At 44.3% G+C, this 22,653-nt stretch overlaps 1 protein-coding gene across 1 annotated transcript in view; it reads right to left on the reverse strand.

The window, feature by feature from the left end:
• Ppargc1a (PPARG coactivator 1 alpha) overlaps positions 1-22,653 on the reverse strand; it is a 657,537-nt gene that overhangs the window by 613,851 nt on the left and 21,033 nt on the right. The window lies entirely within an intron of this gene.

Here is a 22,653-nt window from a genome sequence, read left to right on the forward strand (position 1 = left end):
AATCATTTATTTCTGAGAATGAGGTTTCCATGCTGCATGCATGTATAGACTAGATTTGGTGGGTTATCAAGAAAAGAAAAAAAAGACATGAAATTGGCAGGCGTTCTATTGGAGGGGTATGTGGGGAGCAGAAGGGGAAGGGGGTACATACAATCATTTTATTTTATTTTATTTTATTTTATGCATCTGTGAAATTCTCAAAAATAAAGAAAAAGTTAGAAAGATGTGAAACTATAAAGCAGGATTTGGTGGTTTAGCTGAGATGTACCCCAGAGTCTCAGACATATAAATAATTGGTCTCCTGAGAGGCTGTGCCAAATCCTGACAGATTTGGATACTCACAGCCACCCATTGGACTGAGCACAGGGACCCCAGTGGAAGAGTTAGGGGAAGGACTGAAAGAGCTGAAGGAGCCTTATGTGGCATCAATGGGAGGAGAGGCCCTTGGTCCTGTGAAGGCTTGATGCCCCAGTGTAGAGGAATGCTAGAGCAGTGAGGCGGGAGTGGGTAAGTGGGTTGGGGAGTGCCCTCATAGAAGCAGGGGAAGCAGGGATGGGATAGGGGGTTTGCAGAGGGGAAACCGGGAAAGGGAATAACATTTGAAAAGTAAACAAAATACCAATTTAAATAAATAAATAAATAATAAGTAAAAATACGTGGTCTCCAGTTGGTAGTGCTGCTTGGGAAGGGTTAGGAGGTATGGCCTTGTTGGAGGAGGTGTGTCACTGGAAGCTGGTTTGAAAGTTTAGTGACTCATGGTATTTTTGAGTGCACACTCTCTGCTTGCTTCCTGCTTGTGCTTCAAGTCATGAGCTCTCAGTGTGCTGCTTCAGCCACCATGTCTGCCACTTCCCCATGATGGTGACAAATTCATATCATTCTAGAACCATAAACCCTTCCTATTGTAAGTTGCTTTGGTCATGTGCTATCATAGCAATAGAAATATATAAGTAATATAGGGGACCACAAGAAAGGGGAATAAACAAAATATATGACACATATGTATTAAAATGCCATAATGAAGCTGAGTATTCAATGAATAGACTCTAATAAAAATATAACAAATATTTTTTTAAAAAAAAAACTTCAAATGGTACCCCATGAAGATGCTCGATTTTCATGTGTCAATTAAAAATATTTAAACTATTTTTCAAATGTACCAAAAAGTGTTGCATACATTTTCTTCTTTGAAATTCTGTTGAACAAATAGGAATACCATTTTTTACATAAAATAGTCTTTGCAAGCAGGTCTGAATACGTTATTTTTTTAAGCCCACAGTCTAGAAGCAGTACTTGGTGGGAAATTTTCTTGGATATTTTAAAGCTTGAGAAAGAGTTGTTGGATGCATCAATAATTACCAGGACTTGGAGTAAGACCACTAGTTGTTTCTTGACAAAGCAATAGAGGGAGAATACAGAAAACTGGGCACTTCCATGAAGATAAACAAAATCGTGATTGCAAAGATGTTTGGTGAGTAAATCACAAAAGTAGACCAAGGTTGGCACCAATCTCCCTCTATTTATGCCTATGAATTCGTTACCCAGAACATTCCTGCCCTGATATGCTTTGAACCCAATCAAAGCCAGACCCTTTTTTTTACACCCTTTTTTTTACACATTAATTTCTTTTTTTTATTAGATATTTTCTTTATTTACATGTAAATTTCTCCTTTCACAGTTTCCCCTCCAAAAAACAAAGAAACAAAAAAAAACAACAAAAACAAACCCCTGTTGCCCCCCCCCGTGCCTGCCACCCCACCTTCTCCCACTTATTGGCCCTGGCATTCCCCTACACTGGGGCACAGAACCTTCACAGGGCTGAGGTCCTCTCCTCCTATTGATGATCGAATTTGCAATCCTCTACTATACACATGCTGCCAGAACAATCAGACCCCTCCATGTGCAGTCCTTGGTTGGTGGATGAGACCCTGGGAGCTCTGAGGGTACTAGTTAGTTCATATTGTTGTTCGTCCTAAGGGGCTGCAAACCCCTCAGCTCCATTGGTCCTTTCTCTAACTCCTTCACTGGGGACCCTATACTCAGTTCAATGGATGGCTATGAGCCTCTACATCTGTATTAGTCAGGTACTGTCAGAGCCTCTCAGGAGATAGCTCTATTTAGGCTGGCTTGCCCTTCCTTCAGTTTCTGCTCCATAGTTAATCTCTGCAACTCCTTCCATGGATATTTGGGTCCCCCTTTTAAGGAGGAATGAAATGTCCACCTTTTGGTCTTCCTTCTTCTTGAGTTCCTTGTGATTTGTGGGTTGTTCTTCCTGTATTCCAAACTTCTGGGCTAAGAACCACTTATCAGAGAGTACATACTGTGTTTGTTCTTTTGTGATTGGGTTACCTCACTCAGGATGATATTCTCCAGATCCATCCATTTACCTAAGACTTTCATAAATTTATTGTTTTTAATAGCTGAGTAGTACTCCATTGTGTAGATGTACCACAATTTCTGTATCCACTCCTCTGTTGAGGGACATCTGGGTTGTTTCCAGGTTCTGGCTATTATAAATAAGAGTGCAAAGCCAGACCCTTAAGCTGGCAGCAGCTTTGAATAAACTTGGGTTTTGTCACTGGAGGTTTTGTTTGATTATTTGGTTGTGTGGGTAGATCAGGTAGTTTTGAATTTTTTTTTAAGAAAGGGGCTGTATTAGTTACTAATCTATTGCTATGACAAAACACCATGACCAAGACAACTTATAGGAGAAAGACTTTATTTCAGCTTACAATTTCAGAGGGCTAGAGTCCATAATGGCAGAGCAGTGGCATCTGGCAGGCCTGGTGGATGGGGCAGAGTTAAGCGCTTATGTCTCAAACCATAAACACAGAACAGAAAGAGGGTAAGCACTGGAAATGGCACAAGGATTTGAAACCTGAAAGCCAGCCCCCAGGAGCATACTTCCTCCAGCATGGCCACACCTCCCAGGCCTCCCCAAGGATCAAGAGCTCAGTACATGAGCTTATGGGGACATTTCCCATTCAAACCACCAAAGAGCCTCATGTATCAGAGGTTGGTCTCAAACCTCCTTATACAGCCAAAAGATAACTTTGAATTCATTATCCACCTGCCTCTAGTTCCTGGTAATAGGATTATAGGTGCACACGCCTAAGCAGTTGCCAGTTTTCTTAATATCAGACTTCTCGTTGTCTCTTTGCTTATCTGAGGAGCAATGTCACTTATCTGGGTGTGGTAGGGTTTGAAAGGAACTAGAAGACCATTTTTTTCAGATCTGGTGTTTGGGTGGTAGCCCACCTAACACTCTCAGCTCTCCTCCACAGCTATGGTGTGCTCTGTCTGAAACAGTGCTACTCCATAGTGTGATTTTTGTCTCCAGAGGACACTGAGCAATGACTAGACACATTTGGAGTACCTAACATCAGTCACAACTAACAGAATTGAGACAGAGGTAGTTTCTAGTATTCCAGGGGAATGCACGGAACAGTCTCCTGTGACAAAGAATCATCAGACCCCAAAAGTCAAAGGTGTCCTGCGCCATGCTGACCCTGTTCTTCACTCCTTGTTCCCACTGTCTCCCGCCTCTTCATTTTGCCACACCCCATTTCCCTGCCCCAGCGTGTTCCGCTTTCTAGACTTTCTCTTTTCCTTGAAATGCCACATTTAGAGTATGTCCAAGGTCCAATGCTGTTTAATCCATGTGATTGTCAACTCTCCTACAAGGACAATTGCCTGTCCTTCACTCTCAGAAAACAAAACCAAAGGTCATAGATAGAAGTATCTTGTTAAAGCCACCAACTTCCAAAGTGGCTCAGATGAAACTGGGTTTGTGTCCATTCAAGGACCAAGTGTTCCTTGACAGTAAAGGACGCCCATGGATGTTTGGTATCCCTGCAAGGAGATAGGAGACATGTTCTGAAACACATTCAGAGATACCCATAAGCAGTTAATCTATGCTGGTCAACTACTCTCCTGTCTTTCCTAGAATGGTTCTAAGTCACATCCACTCAGAAAGCAAAGAAAATATGTCTTCCTCATTCTTAGGTATACAAATGCCCTATTCCAACTGACTGGGACCATGGTTTAATCAGCCCCCAGATTTATGAAGACATGGACCCAATGCCACCATCCACTGCCCTCCATAAGTGATGAGAGACCGAAGACAAGGACAGAGATAGGTGTTACAGTGATGCTGTCACCTGACAAAATGCTTGCACAATTTCAGTGACATCTGCATCTCATTAGCTTGAGACTGAATACCAGCCTCATGTTTAGTACCTGGCTTGAAATATGGAGGACAGGGTAGTAAATACCACAAGGTATTAAAGAACTCAATGTTAGTAGGATATGTAAATACATTTATCACTGCCATGATAATAATGCACACCTTCCTATATCACACATGTTCTTATGTGTGTATATGTGCGAACACTCCCATACACACACGCACAATTTCCAATGTTTCCAGAATTCTATATCCCAATCCCAAAGGTACGAAGATAAATTGACTTCACATTCCAATCTCTGCATGACCTAATGAGAGAGGAAAAAAAGACCTATCAAGGTATATCACCTCCAATAAGGCCAACAGTGATGGAAGATGAGATGTCTGTGCACAAACAAGAAGGAAAATAAATGGAAATAGCCCTGCCCATGAGGAAGGTCAAGATATGAACACTGATGCTGTGATGGGAAAAATAAAGAATTTGCCGACAGAAGAGAAAACTAGCCCAGAGGACAGGAGGGACAATGCAACAGAGAAAGAACATCCAGACATGCTTGGGGACAGGAAGAGTCCATGTCCATGTGACCTGAGGAGTTTTCTTAGAGTAGAGGGGTATGTAGAACCCCAAAGAGGACAATGACAATGGCAGAACTGAGACATGTCTAAGTTGCCCCATGAAGGAGCCCATCAGAAGGCTTTCCAGATGCTACCTCCCAACCTCCTGCATTGCCACATGTGTCTATAACAGAAACTGAAGGTGCATAAACCAACCCTTCACCTTCCTTTGTAAAACTCACCTGAACGATGTCTATCTCACATTTCAGAATGTAGTAAGTCACAGATCGGCATTCTCATTTAAAAATTCTCACAAGCTACCACTCAGTGAACATCCTACAGTTCTTCACATGATATTGTGGGCTACAAAGAGGCAAGGGGGTCTTATACAAGCAGTGACAGACATGGGGAGATATCTCAGTGGTTAAAGTGTTTGCCGTACAAGTGTGAGGAGCAGAATTCAAATGCACAGAACTCATGCAATTTTCAAATGAGCGCGGTGGCACAACTGTAATTCCAGCCTCAGAAAATGAAGACAGGGGATGCCCACAACAGGGTGACCAGTGAGATTAGCCATGTCAGTGAGCTCTAAAGCAAACCCACAATCAAGGCAATCAAGGATGATTTCCCAAATCAATCTCATGTTTCCACATGTATGCACACATGTGTGCATGTGTACCCACACATACACATGGAAAAATTAGGGGAAGTGGGAAATTACAAAATCAGATTTCCATGGGTTTGGGGTACCAAGGAGGCCTAGAGTGGAGAGTCCCATAGTTAGGAAAGCAGCTAGAGGCAAGAATCTATTCAAGGCAAGAGTCTAATCTGAGGAATAAATCCTGAAACTAAAAGAGGAAAAAAGGCCAAGATGTAGGGCCTTTAAGATGCAGAATCAACTGCCCTTAGAACTGTTAGAGTATGGATGGGACTCAAGTTCTATATCAAGAGACTGCTGTCAGTAGCCATGGCAATGAACACAGATGAAAAGTAGACTTGGGTGATAGGAAGTTGCCCCTCTAAACTTGGCAAATTTGAGGACATTCCATGGATATGTCCAGTAAGTGACTGGAAAGAAAGAATCAAGTTTAGTAGATACAACTACAATGAAATTACAGGGGCATATGTAGTGAGCCAGCTTTCTTAGAGGGCCTGTGACAAAGAATATCAAAGAACAAGATGGAAGAATACCCAGAGCCATTGGAAAAGGCAGTAGTGTCCAGCCATGGAAGGTGCTTCTTGACCACATCATTAATTAACATTATCTCCTAGTTTCTGTCGTATTCATTACCTGCTTCTTCACTAGAATACATTATACAACTGTGTCTCCAGATGTGTCTCTAGGATGTGCCCCCTAGCACTTAGTATGGAGCAATAAATAGGAAGAAACAAAGCAAAACCAGTGAAGGGAAGGCTTTCAAAATAGAGGAGTTGTTTTAAAGAATCCGGAAAGAAGGAAGATTGAAAATAGGTCATTAAATTTGAAAATTAGGTCACCAGTGAGCTTAGCCAGAGTCATTGCAATATGTTGGTAGAAAAGCTAAATCACTATGGCTTTGAAGAAACTGGAGGTAGGACGCTGGATCAAGGGACTAGAAGATTAATTTTGGGGAAGATAGATGGAAGCAACTTGAGATCAAATTGTAGATTTCAGCAAATCAGCCAGAAAATGAAAGTTAAGGCAGCAGTGAAGGGCATGAATCCAGGGAAAGAGACACATAGCCTAGGGGGAGACTGAGAAGTTGACCTGATGATGTTCGGGAGATAAGTTCTGCTGGTCAAGAGCAGATGTTTAGGTATACAGAAGGGAAATGAAGCTGTCCTCATACGATGTAACCCCCGTCCTCTCTTTGGAAGATGAGGGTGATGGAACCTCCTTTCGAGTAGCTCTAATGAGAACCCAAAGGAGGGTAATCAAAGAGGCTGAGATGGAAAGCATGGCCTTCCATGGTATCAGCTGGCACTATCACCCTTGAACACACCAGAGACTCGGAGAGCAGCACAAGAAACCAGAGCTTGGCAGTGAAAATTGCTCTGAGTTAGAAAGCCCAGTTTTGTTTGTTTGTTTGTTTGTTTGTTTCTTAGCTGCTAGGAACAATGAATCTTAGCCCCACCCACATAGGTAGGATGCTATGGTCTTAGGATGCTACCATTCTTCTACAAGGTTATCTATAATCCTGAGTTGTGATGTGTCTCTAACGGTGAGGGTATGGCTCAGTGGTGGAGTGCTTGCCTAGCATGTAAGAGGACCAGCATTCCATCCCAAAGATACTGCTACACACAGAGAGAAAGAGACAGTGAGGCAGAGAGAGAGAGAGAGAGAGAGAGAGAGAGAGAGAGATGTGTGTGTGTGTGTGTGTGTGTGTGTGTCTGGTCTCACTAGTCAGACAAGATGGTTATTTTGACAGCTCCTGCACCCTGTTCATGTTGCTGCTTCAGTGACTCCTCATGGTACAGTATCTCCACCATCTTTCATAATATGGTTCCCTGAGCACACACGGAGCATCTACATGGCACATGCCATCTCCTCTCTCCAGTGGTTTCGGGCCCTGGGATTCACAATTTTGACCTATAAAATAAGGAAATTTTACAGCAACCCTAAACTCGTTCCCTGTCTATTTAAATTACTTCCCCGTGAAGAGAAGTCCCGCCAACTCGATACCTTGGAGATGGCACTGGAGAGAGAGAAATTTGCTTTTGTTAGCAGACTCCATAATTACATGGCGATATGTCCACCTGGGTAATAACTAATGGGATTTTTTAAAACTTTTTTATATAAATATTTCAGTTTCTCTGCTTGCTAGATTGACTTTCCCTCGGTGTTAATTGCCTCCATGGTCTTCATCTGTGACAACATTTCTAGCCAGTGTCTCTGCACATTTTTATTTCTTTCTCAGGAGCCTGCTCCTGGATGACTTCATTTAAAAATGTTAATACTATGAATAAATATTAACTTACTTTGCTCAGGGTTGGGGAGGGAGGGGACAATAGACTCCCTGCAGGGTGATTGGCCAACCCTGCAGCCATTTACTTCATACAATGGGTCACCGGGTTTTAGTTTGGCCTATTTATAAATTAGAAATTGGCCTAATTCAAAAATTAGAAAAATCTATGTCTCCTTTAACATTATCCTTTAGCATTGTCTGCAAAGTGGTCCTGGGTACCCCCACCTCCCATGCCCTTCTACAGAGGCTTTAGGTTGACAAATGGGGTCTCTTATTCCAAGGAACACTTGGCAGGCTTTTACATACCAATGTGCCCAATCACTGAGCCCCAGTATACTTGGGATGCTAAACATACCATAGTAACTCCCTTTTGCACCCTGTTCTATTTGTCTGCTTCTTTGTTTCAGTAGTTTTGAGTCAGGCTCTCACTCTGTGGCCCTGGCTAGGCCACAACTCATGGCAATCCTTCTGCCTCATCCTCTGAAGTGTTAAAATTACAGGTTTACATCTGCCACCAATCTAACCATTTTGTTTTGGTTTGTTTTTCGTTTTGTTGTTGTTGGTTTGGTTTGGTTTTTTGTTTCGTTTTATTTTCATTCCCTATCCTTGGAGTAAGAGCTCAGACCTCATAATCTGTCCCCTCTGTCAATCACAGACCACAGGCAATGGGGTAGCCTGGGTATAGCTGCAGCTAGAACTATACTTTTGCATCCTTGATGATGGTACTGAGGCCTACAACCTGTCTTTCTACAAACATAAGGATTCTCGCATCCCTGCCCACTTCTCTTCCTCCAGTCCATGGACTGCATGTCACCACTGGACCACCTCCTGCCCCTCCCCACCCCCTTTTTGTCAACTGAGCCTTAGCTCTTCACTGGCCCTGAGCACACACTCTGGCCTCCATTTTCAGTGCAGAAACTCAAGAAGCTTAAGGTGTCCTCAGCCTGGCAGGGGCCCAGGGCCAGATGGTGCACTCCTGCTTCTCATAAAGCCTTGACTCACAAATGGCTCCAAGCTCCCTGGCCTCTAAAATAGCTGCTTTTCCCCCATCCTCCAAAGCCATGGATGGCAGGACAACTTGTTGATTGGCTCTCTTGCCATCACTGTCAACACCTTGTGACCTCTGAATGGCACACAGATCTGCACTTGTGTCCCCCATGATCCCTGAAAGGCTACCGATGAGAATAACCTCCTCTCCCTGAAGGAGAGAAGGAACTCAGGCTGAGAGACATTAACAACAGGCGACAGTGGAGTTCGGCTGTGAGCCTGCCACCTCTCAGATGGGACTTTTCGCAGCTTGGTGGTGATGAGCCCCCTCAGGAAAGCTGGAACTGTTAATTGCCAAGCTGGCACCGTGGGGTTTGGCTGGTGGATTGGCTCTCGATCCAATGTAGCTTTCTTCCTGAGCTGATGGGGCATGCCACACATGGCCCTCAGTGTTACAGCACTCTCGGAGTGACTGGAGAGCAGAGGGACTTCATGCAACATAGGATTTCTCACCTCTCCGTCACTGGCTCATATGCAAGAGCCGAGACCTTCTGGTGGATTTGTTATAAGTGTCTAGGCTCTATCAACTGCACAAATGCCATTTGCATGACCAACAGTCACCCTTCAACGTTTCATGGTGGGACTTGGAAGTGCACACTTTCTCAGGTCACACCATGAAAGGGCTGAGGAGCAGTGGCCCTTCTCCACCTGTCCTGGGACCTCTAGGATAAACAGTTCTGCCAACATCAAATATTGCAGAAATGCAAATTTCCTTTTTGCTACACTGAGATTATATTCGCAGTTCAACAGCTTTGTTCTTCCTGACTCTTAATTTTCATCCATTCCTGACAAAACAATGGAAACATATTACCAGTAACCAGGTAAAATCTTTACGGTAACCCCTAGCTCACCTGCCTCATGGGCAAATGGAGGCTGTCCATGAAAGCTGACTGTACATTTAGCTCACAAATATGCACATACTAGGGAATTTTATCCAACTCTGGAGCTCCCTCCATAGCTTGAGACCTTTTATTGCCAAACACCTGGGTTATTTCTGGAAAATAACCTTTATTTCCCAAGAAAAATGGCAGGTGACACAGACTCCTCCTTTCTTGCTTACTCCCTGTCCATCCTAAGGTTGACTCCCCTGACTTTCTCCTTTACCCTCCTTCTTCACTCCATGGGGTTTCTCTTGCCTCTTTCTGGAAACTTCTCACATAGTCCCATCCCCGCCCCCCAGAACCCAGTTCTTAGAGTTGAAAGCTTAGCCAGGGAAGCTTCTAGAATCCATGCTCCTATCACCCAAGACCCAGCAGAAAGACTCGTGATGGGAAACTGGCATCATAAATGAACGCCCTGCACTCCTTTTTTTTTTCCTCTGCCCTTCTTTGCCTGGAGGCCCTTCCTACCTGTTCGGACCATGGGGATCCTAGCTTCCCCAAGGAGACCCTTCACTGCCCTCTCACAGCATGGAACCCAAAAGCACATATGACCCAGAAAGATTTCCATTGCACCCTCTACCCAAAGGCTCCAGGAAGTGGGGGTGAGGACAATTCTTTCTTATCACCTTCTCACCTCTGAATCCCAGAACTACATGAAAAACATGCTCACCATGGGCACTCTGTAGACAGGCCTGAGATGAGCCAAGTGTCTCATTAATGGTCCCTACAACCCAACACAGATGCTCTTTTAACTCTCCATTGGACTAATAAAGACTTGAGGGTTCCAGGAGGATCCAACCTCGCCTCAAGCTGTGCAGAAAGATGTCAAAAGCTAAACCTAAGCCTGAAGTCCCTGGGACCCCCAAACTCTGCTCTTTCCATTGTGTAAATATCTGCTCCTGGACCTCAGCCAATATTGGATGATTTAAAAAAAAAAAAAAAATACCCCTGTCCTCAGCTCTGATCTGCACTCTCTGTGTCAGCTGGGTGAGGTAGGAAACTAGGTTGCATCCACACTGCCACAACATATGATAGTCGTCAATGATTCCCCTCAGTTAAAATAGCCTCTCTGGATCCTGAGATGCCCGGGTCAACATGGTTCTGAGACCCAGTGGAGTAGGTGAGGCACTTGTCTTGGATTCCAAACGTAAAGCTGCCAGAATTTCAAAAAGAAAAAAAAAAAAAGTGATTCAATGCAGTGTTTAAAAACTGACACGCAGGGCTGGGGAGACAGCCTGCCCAGTAAAGTGCTTGCTGTGCGAACATGAAGACCCAAGGTTTGTATCCCCAGCATGCATATCAAAAGCTGGGTGCGGTCTGTGATCCTAGCACCAAGGAGACAGAGACAGGTGAAATCCTGAAGCTCTCTTGGCAGCCAGCATAGCCAAGTTGGTGAGCTCCAGGTATAGTAACAGAGCCTGCCTCAAAAACCAAGGGGTAGAAAAATTGAGGAAGACATCCTGTGTTGACTTCTCACCTCCACCTGCACATGCATACATGCACATACACACACCTGCCCATATATGTGCACATGCATACCACACACACACACACACACACACACACACACAAAACCCTAACATCAGTGGCTTGAGACATAGCCACTGGGCCTATATATAATTATATTAAGTGATATATTAAGTGATATATGAAGGATATATTAAGGAATCAGAGAGAGGGAGCTAGAAAAATGGCTCAGTGGTTAAGAGTGTTCTGTGTTAATGCACAGGACCTAGGTTCATTTTCCAGCACCAACCAATTTAACAGCTCCCAACCATCTGCAACTCCAGTCCCAGGGTACCAGTCCCAAGGTATCACATGCCCTCTTCTGATCTCTATGGGCACCAGAGATGCACGTGGTACACAAACATACGTGCAGGCAAGATACTCGTATACATAAAATAAATCTTTTTTTAAGTGGGGGAAGAAGGAGAGGGGAAGAGAAAGACAAAAGTTTGATGATAAGCAAAGTGTCTACATTTTGCTAAAAAGGCAGAGTGGGCAAACTGATCTTGGCACAGCCTTGGGCTCCAAGGTGGCCGCATGAGGCTCTGCTCTGAGTTTTGTTGCTCTCAGAGGTAAGCAGAGGTGGCAGACAGCTTGACATCTATCAGACACCTCAGGCCAGACCCATGGCAGGTTAGGAACATCTGTCTGGCCTGCTCCGTGAAGAGCCCAGAGGAGCATCCACAAATGTGAGTGTTTCGTTTGTTGAATGTGATGATGCCTGTCCTCATTAGAAGTGGAGCTGTAAGCCTGAAAGCCACAAACGATGGAGGACTGCTTCCTGAAAGAGTTTCAAGGGCATCTGGGCCACCCCTATGTTCTAGGAGAAATGCTACCTACCCCTGGAGGCCCAGAGGCCACATCTTTAGGGAGATGGACAACAGGATTAAAAGCCCTCAGGGGCTGTTTTAGCAAATATAGGTGCTCCTATGGAAACAGACTAATAGCTGTAGCCTTGAAGGATGAACACAAATCAGCAATCAGCATTAAGCGGAGGGGACAGGAGTATCCTGGGGTTGACATAGGCTGGTGTCCAAAGTGAAATAGTAACTGAGGAAGTAAGGTGCATGGGAAGAAGCATTCCCATGGGTTTGAAGAGCAGTCATAGAGTCTGGAGCTGATTTTATAAGAATGATGGAGCCACGGGCAGGTTATAGCTGAAAAGGGGCTTATCCAGGGGCCATGTAGTAGTAATAAATGCTCAGGCTGCTGACAGCTCAGTTGGAGGGAAACACACAGGATAGAATAGGACAGTGGTAGGCATCACAGTGGCCCATTGTTCCAGGAGTTACCAGATGAGGTGGGGGAAGGAGTGACTGACTCCAGACACAGTCCAGGAGGTGAAGCAGCACAGCTTCTTGAGAGGTTCAATGAGAGACAAAGAGAGGGAGGCTGACCCTTGGGTATTGTAAACAAGGTGGAGGTGGAGAGGTGATAAATGACTTAAAGCACAGGAGATGTGACATTCAGGTTGGAGTGAGGGGTTGTCATCACAGTCATTGGCCAAGGTATGATACTGGAGAACGGGATGCATACCTACTGCAATGCCCTGACCCCCAGCTGAAAACAATCACCCCGAATGGCCATCTCCGTCAGCCCCTCCTGCTTGCATCTCCCTCACAGCGATGAAGTTTATTCCCAATCATACTGCTGTGATTACTTATTCACCATCCTTGTGTTTTAGAATTACCATAGCTGTGAAATTTATATTCAACAGCATTATTACAATTTTCAGCTACTAATGAAATTATTGTTTCTGTTTGTGATGTGTTTGGGAGCTATAATGATAAACATTTCCTTTCAAAAATACCACTGCAATGTTTACATCCTCAAAACCTGCCATAAATGACAAATTGCCAAGGGCCCCTAAGCAGTTAAACTCTCTTCTTGGGAAGGCTGAGCTTCTCGCTTTTGCCATAGTGGGAATTAGATCCTGGAGTAGATAGGATTTGCAATACCAAAGGCTGACATTTATAATCCAGGACTGTGTGCTCTCCAGATGTTTTTGATACTATAGCTCATCAACAAAAACCAAATAATAATAATAATAATAATAATAATAATAATAATAATAATAATAATAAAGTTTGGTATATACTCCTAAAATATGCTGCTGTTCAATTTATTATATAACATAATGTAATTTAGCTGTGATTATTTTCCACTAAGCTACTTAATATACAATGCATATGATGAGCCTATACCAGAAAGAACTTGAGGAAATACAGTAAATAGAGTCACACAGACCTGCTGCCTCCATCCCTCTCCCCATTGTGGGGAACTTGCCTGGGGAATCTGCCTGTGATATGGAGAGCCCCGGCCTAGAACATTGTCTTCCCACATTCTCCATCTTTCTCATCCTTTAAGAGTAGAACTGATATAATATTGGATTCCCAAGCCCCAGGGCTAAACACAGAACCCTGAAAGAAGGCCAGGTGGGGAGACGGAAGCGCCATTTTCATCTGTTTTAAATTTGAGGGTTTTGAGTGAGAAATTCTGCTGAGCACTGGGCTTTGTAGTTAATAAGATCAGGTCTAAAAATCCACAGCTCTCCAGAGCAGTGAGGGCTCCCGATGCATGCTGGGAAGAAGTTGCCTGCTCACTCCCTTCCATACTTTGCTATACCCCCTTGCTATACTTTGCCCCCAGGCTTTTCTTTCAGGTCCAAGGCAGTCCCTAGTCTCCTTACAATGTATAACTGGTACTGGGCAGACTTTTATACCCAGGGGCAATACAGCCACCATCTGGGTCCCAATAGCAACTGCTTTTACCTTAAAACAATTTTCTTTTCAGAGAGATTTTTAAAAATCCATGCCACCTCTAACTAGCGTATATGGGAACCCTGAAGAGGCGTGGAGTGACTTTGTCATAACTGTTCTCATCCCTGGACATCGAAGGTTCAAGACTCAGCTAAGAAGGTGGCCAGTAGTCGGTTACACACAGCAAGACCTAAGGCCCTAGCTTTCATTGCTGTTACTTCCTGTATATGCCTCTGCAGGTCCCTTACCTTAGAGCATCTTCTCAAAGGGAAGTCCCTCACTCTGAACTCCCTCCTCTTTATCCCTTCTGTCTTGGATAATATGCCTGCTCCTTTGGTTCATGGAAATCCTTCAGCCTATGAAGCACAAAGAGAGGTCTTCCTCCTCCCTCAGAGTTCCAGTAACAAGGTCATTGATGTCATTCACTTGCCATTGGATCCTGAGAGTATCCAACAATTATTATAGTCTAATGGTGGGGACATTTTACATACTATTTCAGTCTAATGGTGGGAACATTGGCAGATACCCCTCCATCACTCTGAGGTTCACCAGAAGTATCTACAGAACAGAAACCCTTGTACATTTTCCTGCACATAATGGATATCAGGGGGCATTTATTGAATTTGAAGTTTCTTCCAAGGTCCTCCTCAATTTCTTCCTTTAGCTCCAATCAAGGGGAATAGCAATCCCAGCCTAGGAGTGAAGCTCGACCGAGAAGGGAGAAAAATAGATCATGGAAGATGCTCAGTACCTCAAGCCTCACACATTTAACCAAGCCATAACCTGTGACCTTAGACACATTTGTGTACAACCCACCCCAACATACTTCTTTGGTAATGGTCACAGTTTTGTGTTTTTTATTTGGTTGTTGTACTGGCTAGTTTTGTGTGTCAACTTGACACAGGCTGGAGTTATCACAGAAGGGAGCTTCAGTTGGGGAAGTGCCTCCATGGGGTCCAGCTGTGGGGCATTTTCTCAATTAGTGATCAAGGGGGTAGGGCCCCTTGTGGGTGGTGCCATCCCTGGGCTGGAGGTCTTGGGCTCTATAAGAGAGCAGGCTGAGCAAGCCAGGAGAAGCAAGCAAGCCAGCAAGGAACATCCCTCCATGGCCTCTGCACGAGCTCCTGCTTCCTGACCTGCTTGAGTTCCAGTCCTGGCTTCCTCTGGTGATCAACAGCCATGTGGAAGTAAGCCAAATAAACCCTTTCCTCCCCAACTTGTTTCTTGGTCATGACGTTGTGTAGGAATAGAAACCCTGACTAAGACAGTTGTCAACATTTAAAAGCCTGCAGACCCACAACACAAGCAAACACATAGGTAAAACTGGGATATCCACTTATGCTGAAGAAGCCAAACCTGCAGGGCAATGATGAACTAAAAAAGGTGGCCTCCTCTCCAGACATGGAGGCTCTTTTTGGTTTACAAGGCCCTCATATTGCCAAGAAACCTAGAGCAACATGAAGCTAAGATTGGAGATCATGTCAACTTCACATTCCTTTGAACAGCTGTCACTGACTGGCCAGAGATAGTGGTAACTGTAGCAAAGGACAAACTTATGCTCTAGTCACCACACAGCGAGACTCCACTAGTCCTGGGAGGGTTCCACCTGCAGTATTTGCTTAGCACAGGTTTTCTGACCCACTTCCCCTATCCTGACAGTCCTCTCTCTGTTTGATTTATTCTTGCTATAATTACCTAATTTCTTCTATGTCCTTTTACTTCCTTTTCCGATTAGTATTCCCCTACCCTGTTCCTGCTGTGGGATCCTGTTGGTAGGACATCTGAACCAGACCTTACCTCATTCTCAGAGTCTAGGCTACTGCAGTCTTGCTTCTGAAGCAAATCAATGAGGAGCAGAGGCAGGACCATAGGCGGGGCCATGGGCCGAGCCAAGGGCAGGACCAGCAGCAGTAGCTTAGGAAATTTATTCCTAAGGCTGGCTAAGCCTGGCAGAATGGGGCGAGCTCAGTCTCAGGCCCTGGAGGCACAGGAGGTAAGAGGAAGGGTCAATGCCCAGAAAGTGCAGTTTGCTGGTACAGGCCGAGGCCAGCCTCACATCTGTCATCCCCTTTGACCAGGCTATTTGCCAAGAGAGGAAACAGAAATACAGACAATGAGGTAGAAATGGGGAAGGGGAGAGATAGGAAAAGCAGCTGCAAGGGGGAAGGTTGGGTGAGGAACTGAAGGAGAAGAGAACCCATGAGAACCAGCGGGCTCCTCATAGAATGCATTCCTACTCAGAAGCACAGAGCACCACCTGATTTAAGCAAGGCAAGGAATGTGAAGTACGATTTGTCCTTAAAATTCAACAGCACAAGAATGAAAAGAAAAGGCTCCGCCGAGTTGTGACATTTAAGTGGTCATGCATTTTTCAACATATCGGCTATGCAAAGATGTTTATATTCATCTCCTCTGCAGTCATGTTTCATTTAAATAGGGTGAAAAATGCCTTCAAAAAGTTTAATTAAATAAAATAGAAACATGGAAATCAAAGTTAACTGCAAAAGACTTTAAAGGTATTCTTCTTAAAGGGGGGAGAGGAGAATAAATTTCATAAATAACAAGGGAGGCAAATAAAAAGCGGAGGAGTAAATGAAATAAATATTCTTGTTATCTCTACTCCTTGCCGTTTCAAATCCAAAGGTATTTTTGTCTTTTATTATATTTCTAATAATCCAGAAGGAAAAATGTCAGGAGATGACAATATGTAGAGGTTCGTGGATGCTGAGTTCATCTAAAACCTTTAGCAAGAAAGAAAAAAAAAATCTTCATTTAAAGAAACAGTTTCTAAAAAAAAAAACTGAAGGGCTGCATGGTTAGATTGAATTCATCATCTTGCAAGCATCACAATGAAGTTCACAAAGGTCTAATAGCGGCCCCAGCTAGATTCTGGCCCATCCATCTTGGCCCTCTGTTCATACATGCCAGCTTTAATACACACCATAATGACAGCAACAATAATGACCTTAACTTGGGTAATCCATTCGTTGACAGCAGGTGATAATTCGGCCATCCTGATAGTAATCTGTTTTTTTGGCAAACGGGAGAGAAGGCTATTTGCCACGTACATTTATTTTTATGTGGATGACATGTTTTATAAAGCTGGATGTGGGACAGTACAGGTGTGGAATTAATTGTCCAAGTTGCAAAATATGTTCATGATGGTATGTTAAATCTATGGCACACAGTGGCCCTGACACAATTAAACACTCGCTTCCATTGAGTAACCACAGCCTGGCTCTCCAGTTCTGGCATTGCTTTTTTTGCTGAGTGGATAGCTTGGGGCTTCCTTTTGCGGCTAGTTTATGATCTGAGCTCTTTAATTTCCCCAGTTCAACTCTTAGGGCCACAAAGACAAGCCGCCTGACTTTTAAATAATATATTCCTCCTTTTAAATTTCTGCCTCCTACCATTTCCTAGGAGTACCATTTCCTGTCATGATAATTACAATAATTTGTATGTAGTTCCTGGGATCACATTCCTAATTGAGTCCTAAATTGGTTAGCCTCATCAAGTTATTAATATGCTTTTTTAACCTGAACAAAATATCTATTTTTTTTTTCTGGCTGGGCAAACAATCTTCATTGTTTCATATATTCTTTACCTCCGTTCCTTTTGTTTTAATATCACTATTTTAGTTTTTTTTTTTTTAAATGAAACTTTTTAAAACAGAAGCATTAAAACTGAAGGGAAAGATTTGGTCGGAGATCTTTAAGAGCCAAGACTCAGTGGCCTGAGACCTCTGTCACACATTAACACCAAAAAAGAATTCCACTCTGTCACACATTAACACCAAAAAAGAATTCCTCAGCACTCGGGCACTAGGGAAGGAACATGTAGAACAATAAAGTGATACCACAAAGCTTGTACATGACCAAGCAACCAGGTCAGAGTCCAGGCTGGCCTAGAATTTTCTAGGTAGCCCAGGCTACTCTGGGGTTCTCCATCCTCTTGCCTGAGCCCCTGAGTGCTGGAATTACAGTGGAGTCACTCTGCCCACCCGATGAAAGGATTTTTTTTTTAAAAGGTATTATCACAGCCAGCCTTCTGTTTTAGAAACATTGATTTCAGGAAGTTCAAATTAATAGTCTATAGAACTTGTCTAAGCTAAAAAGTACATAAATGCAAACACATAAACTAAAGTTAGAGCAAAGAGCAAAAAATGGGATTGGGGGATTTTTACCTGCAGGGAAGTGCCTATTCAACTGGAAGATGAAACTAATTCAATAAAACAGAACAGCTGGGCATAACGGTGCACACCTATCATCTCAGTGCTCAGGACTCTGAGCATGAGGCTTTTGAGTTCAAGACCACCCTGAGCTACACAGAGATGTCTTGTCTAGATGAATAAATAACAGAATAATACAAAGTTGCAATGGTCTGAAACCAGTTATTCTTTAAACACACACATATGAAATTGTAATCCCTATTATAAAATAGTAAGAGGCAGGGAATGAGGACTTTGCCTTAGGGAATGGGTTCATCCATCTATAAAGGAAGTGCATCAGTGGTAAATGGGACCTCTCACGAGTGAGCTAGTTTGGCTAGATCTTTTGCCAGGTGATGCCCCAGCACCACTGTGGGACTCTACAGCAAAAAGGTTGTCCCAAAACATGGTATCTTGACTGGCTAGCTTCATGCCTTACCAAGAAACAGTGGCTTGAGTGTGTATGCAATGAACAACTGAATCTCACATCTGCCTGGGAGAAAGGAGAACAAAGGATGGGTCTTTGGATAACATCACTCCAGACCTGGCAATGGAGCCCTGCTTCAGACTGCAAGGCCTGAGGTCAGCTCAGGGAACCTTCCACTGAAACCTTCTCCCAGTGTTAGGCTGCTGGAAAGTCGGTCTACCGCAACCACAATCCGTGTTCAATCATGACATCAGCCAGAATCCAGACTCTATGGTCAGTGGCATCCACAGGTGTGACCATTGAATAAGATCTCAAGACAGATCGTCTTGCTCTATTGAAGGCACATAATCCCTGACTGCTTTTTCATTTAAGCGTTTTCTAAATCATGTGTCTGTGAGGCTGTGTTGAGACAAAAATCAATACGCTGACAATTCCTCTTTGTCTCTTCTGACGACAAACCAGGCTGTCAGTGCTGTATCCTGCTACTTCACACAGACTCCTTTCAAAGTACCAGGGATGGGGTTTACTATAATTATACAATAGTAATGATTTCACATGCAGGGGATGAAAGGTGGTGTTTGCTCAACTTTGGGTTTAAAGCATTTCAGTGGTCCAGAGCACATGATCCTTGGCACATTGGAGGTTCTTGGGTCTGAGCAGGGCAGGAGAGATGTGTGGAATTATCTGAAGACTCTCCCTATAGCCACGTTCATGTTTATTGGGCAAATGCATACATTCCGAGAGAGTAGAGAACACTTCTGGTAAACAAGTGTTCATTCAACACCACTGAAATGGGCTTCTAATTCCCAACATAACCTTGCTCTACAATCTGGCCTGCCTCAAAGCCAGAACCAGACAGCAGACAGTGCACTTTCCCCACATCCTCGCTGACACTCATTGCTTCTGTTTCTCAGGTTTAGTGTTTTCACATAGTTTTCATATAATTATTTTATAGTATATATATTATATAGTATGTATATATATATTACATGTAATAGCTTATAGTATATTGTTTTTACATATCACACAAAGGTGTGGTTTTGATTGGCATTTCCCTGCCACTTTAGTGACTGATCATCCTCTCATACCTGCCATGAACTTCTGTGCCTCTTCTTCTGGTAAGACATGTATTCAGGTCTGTGGCCTACATTTTTAAGGTAGTTTTTTTTTAAGGTAGTATGCAGAGTAGTGGGTCTCGTCATGGCATCGTCATGTGTGTGTCCTTATACTTTATTCTCCTTTTCTTCCTCCCCACTTTCCTATGTCTCCTCCCCTTCCAGCCAGTTCCTCTTCTCCCCTCAGTCAGCCTCCACCCTGCCTTTTACTTCTTTTTTTTTTTTTTTCACAGAAGTCCCACTACGCTTTCTGTGTCCACCTCCCGACAGATCTCTTCCTTCAGAGCTGGAGAGGTGGCTCTGTAGTTAAAAGCGCATCCTTCTCTTGCAGAGGACCCAAGTTTGATCGCCAGCACCCACACAGAGCAGCTTAGAGTGACCTGTACCCCCTGCTCCAGGGGGATCTGACTCCTTTGGTCTCCATTAGATAGTGCTCATATGCTCATTCCCACACACACACACACACACACACACATATACACACACACACACACACACACACACACAGTATTTAAGCTCCACCTAGCAGAGAAAATATGTGGTATTTTTTTTCTGAGTCTTCTTTAACCCATTTGGATTTACACTATCGAGTGTAAAAAAAACTCTTCACATATTTTAATCCATCAAGAAAAAGAAAGAAACACAGACTCTGTTTGTGTAATAACATGGAAGATGCTGGGGAAATGTCTGGTTCTCACAGCAGAGAGTGTGGGAAAATGAATCTTCTAGAGAATTGCCTCACATCCTTGCCTCTTCTTGCAACTCTGTCTGCAAACTGCACATACATGTACTCTCTCTCGCCCTCTCTCCCTCCCTCCTCCCCTCTCTCCCTCCCTCTCTCTCTCCCTCCCTCCTTCCCTCACTCTCTCTTTCTCAGTAATGTTCTTGTGCCCTGCCAGGCTCTCTCATCTACCTGACCGTTGCCCCTTCTCCACTGTGTTCCTCCAGACCCCCCTTAGAAAGAGGCTGTGCATTTCTCCCCAGGCTGGGCCAGTTGGAGAACACCAGTGGAGCCTTCCTCAAGAATGACCAGAAATGTTCTCTGCCCTCCACATCCTGCCACAGGAATGGCCAGGCTTTTGAGAAACGGAAGATGGTTCTTCATCAGGCAGTAGTGGCACACCCAATATCACCTACCCAGCTCCCCTGACACGCTGCCCAACCAGAGGGCCCCAGGCTCCTTTAACTAATGAGGGTGAGGCCTGTTGAGTCCAAAGGCTGACCACAAAGCACTAACTGCCCTCTTTAAAACTGGGACAAGTAAAGCAGAAATGGGCAGTGGAGTGCTCCAAAGAGATGGCTCTGATCCTGAGACAGAGAGGGTATGGGATCAGAACATGCCGGCAGCCCTTGGCTGACTCAAGCCAACGTGAGTCAGAACAGAACCAGGCTCTAAGAACCTCCTGGCCTTCTGTCACAGGAGACACAGCTTCACTGCACTCTTGACCCATGGACTGCAAGGTATGCCAGAGTCTTCCCAGGGTATCTGCAATGCTATCCATTCCGACAAACCAAGGAGCCCAGCAAAACAAAGAATAAAACCAGGTCCCCGGATTCTTCTGTGTCCCTGGTCCACTCCTCCCTCTCTGGCCTATATGCTTAACCTATCACTGCCCCATTTAGGTTCCCCTCAACATTAGAGGGAAAAAAAAAACAAAACATTGGCTTGAAACAGTCCCAAAAGACTTTCTTTTCTATGGGACAATGGCAGCCTATGACTCACATCTCCCAGAAATGTCCATTCTTGCTTATTCCTTCCAAGTGGGCAGCTCTTCTGCTCCCTAACCAACAGAACAGCTGTCTGCTTTTTTTAAAAAAAAAAAAAAAAAAAAAAAAAACATCCAAAACATTCCAGCGTTAAAAACTCTACAGAGTGCCTAGAAACTGTCTCCATCCTTATCAGCCATGGGAATCCCAGCTCATGGAAGAGACGCACGGATACCTGCCCTTAGCTTCGGCCATGCTAAATTTGCTAGACTCTCCCTCGAATGAAGGCGGTTTCCTTACACATACAGGTGGAACATTCTTAGAACTTTCCAATAACCCAGCTGCCTGAACCGGAGTCTCAGCACACCTAGGCTGTGGAGGGTTGTCGGCTGTCCAGTGTCTAAGGGACTGACTTCAAATTCCTAGGCTTTTCTTACAAGCACACCCATTAGCCTGGCGTGCTGCTGGCAAGCAGAAATGCTTTTTGGTTTAAATTAGTGTCTTTGCTTCTTTTCCTGTTGTTGTGATAAAAGATCCTAATGAAAGCAATTTAAGGGAGGAAGAGTTTATCTGGCTTGCCATCCCAGGTAAAGGGGAAGTAGGCTGGCAGCAGCAGGCCCTCGAGGGAGCTGGTCACCATGCATCCACACTCAAAAAGCAGCGAGCTGTAAATGCTTTCTTTCATGTACTCGGCTTGCTTTCTCAATTTGGACAATCCAGGGTGGCAGCCAGGGAATGGTACCACCCACAGTAGGCATGTCTTCCCACCTCAATTAATGCAATCAAGATAATCCCCACGGGCATTCCCAGAGATTATTCCCACGTTAGTCTAGACTCTACAGAGTTGACAATTAACGCCATGCACCATAGTTAGCAATTCCCTTCTTTAACTCCCACCAGAGCCATCTCTTACCTGCCTCACATGAGAGCCTCCAACTGACCTCATTCTTACCCTTTCTCTGTTCCGGAGCCAGACTTCAGAAAGCATTAATCAGCCCTAGTTCTTCCTCTGCTCGAAACATCCTCAGTGGTTTCCATCGTCATTGAAATTAATTCTAGATTCTTCATGTGGCCTGCGGTCCAGCACGACCTGGACTATGTGACCCCTGAACTTATCTCTGACCACACCCTCTCTGTTCCCCAGTTACAGTTTGCTGAGTGGAGAATGCTTCCCCTGGAGCCTGCCCTGAGGGAAGGCTCAACCAAGACTTCCCCAGGAAGGTGACAACCTTCACCCTGGACACTTCACATCTCCTGCAGCATGACCGATTCTTTTACCGGTTACTCTCTGTCCAGTCATGTGGCCCGTTTCCATAAC

The sequence above is a fragment of the Mastomys coucha genome, unplaced genomic scaffold (genome assembly GCF_008632895.1).
Source record: "Mastomys coucha isolate ucsf_1 unplaced genomic scaffold, UCSF_Mcou_1 pScaffold22, whole genome shotgun sequence".
Classification (NCBI taxonomy): Eukaryota; Metazoa; Chordata; class Mammalia; order Rodentia; family Muridae; genus Mastomys; species Mastomys coucha.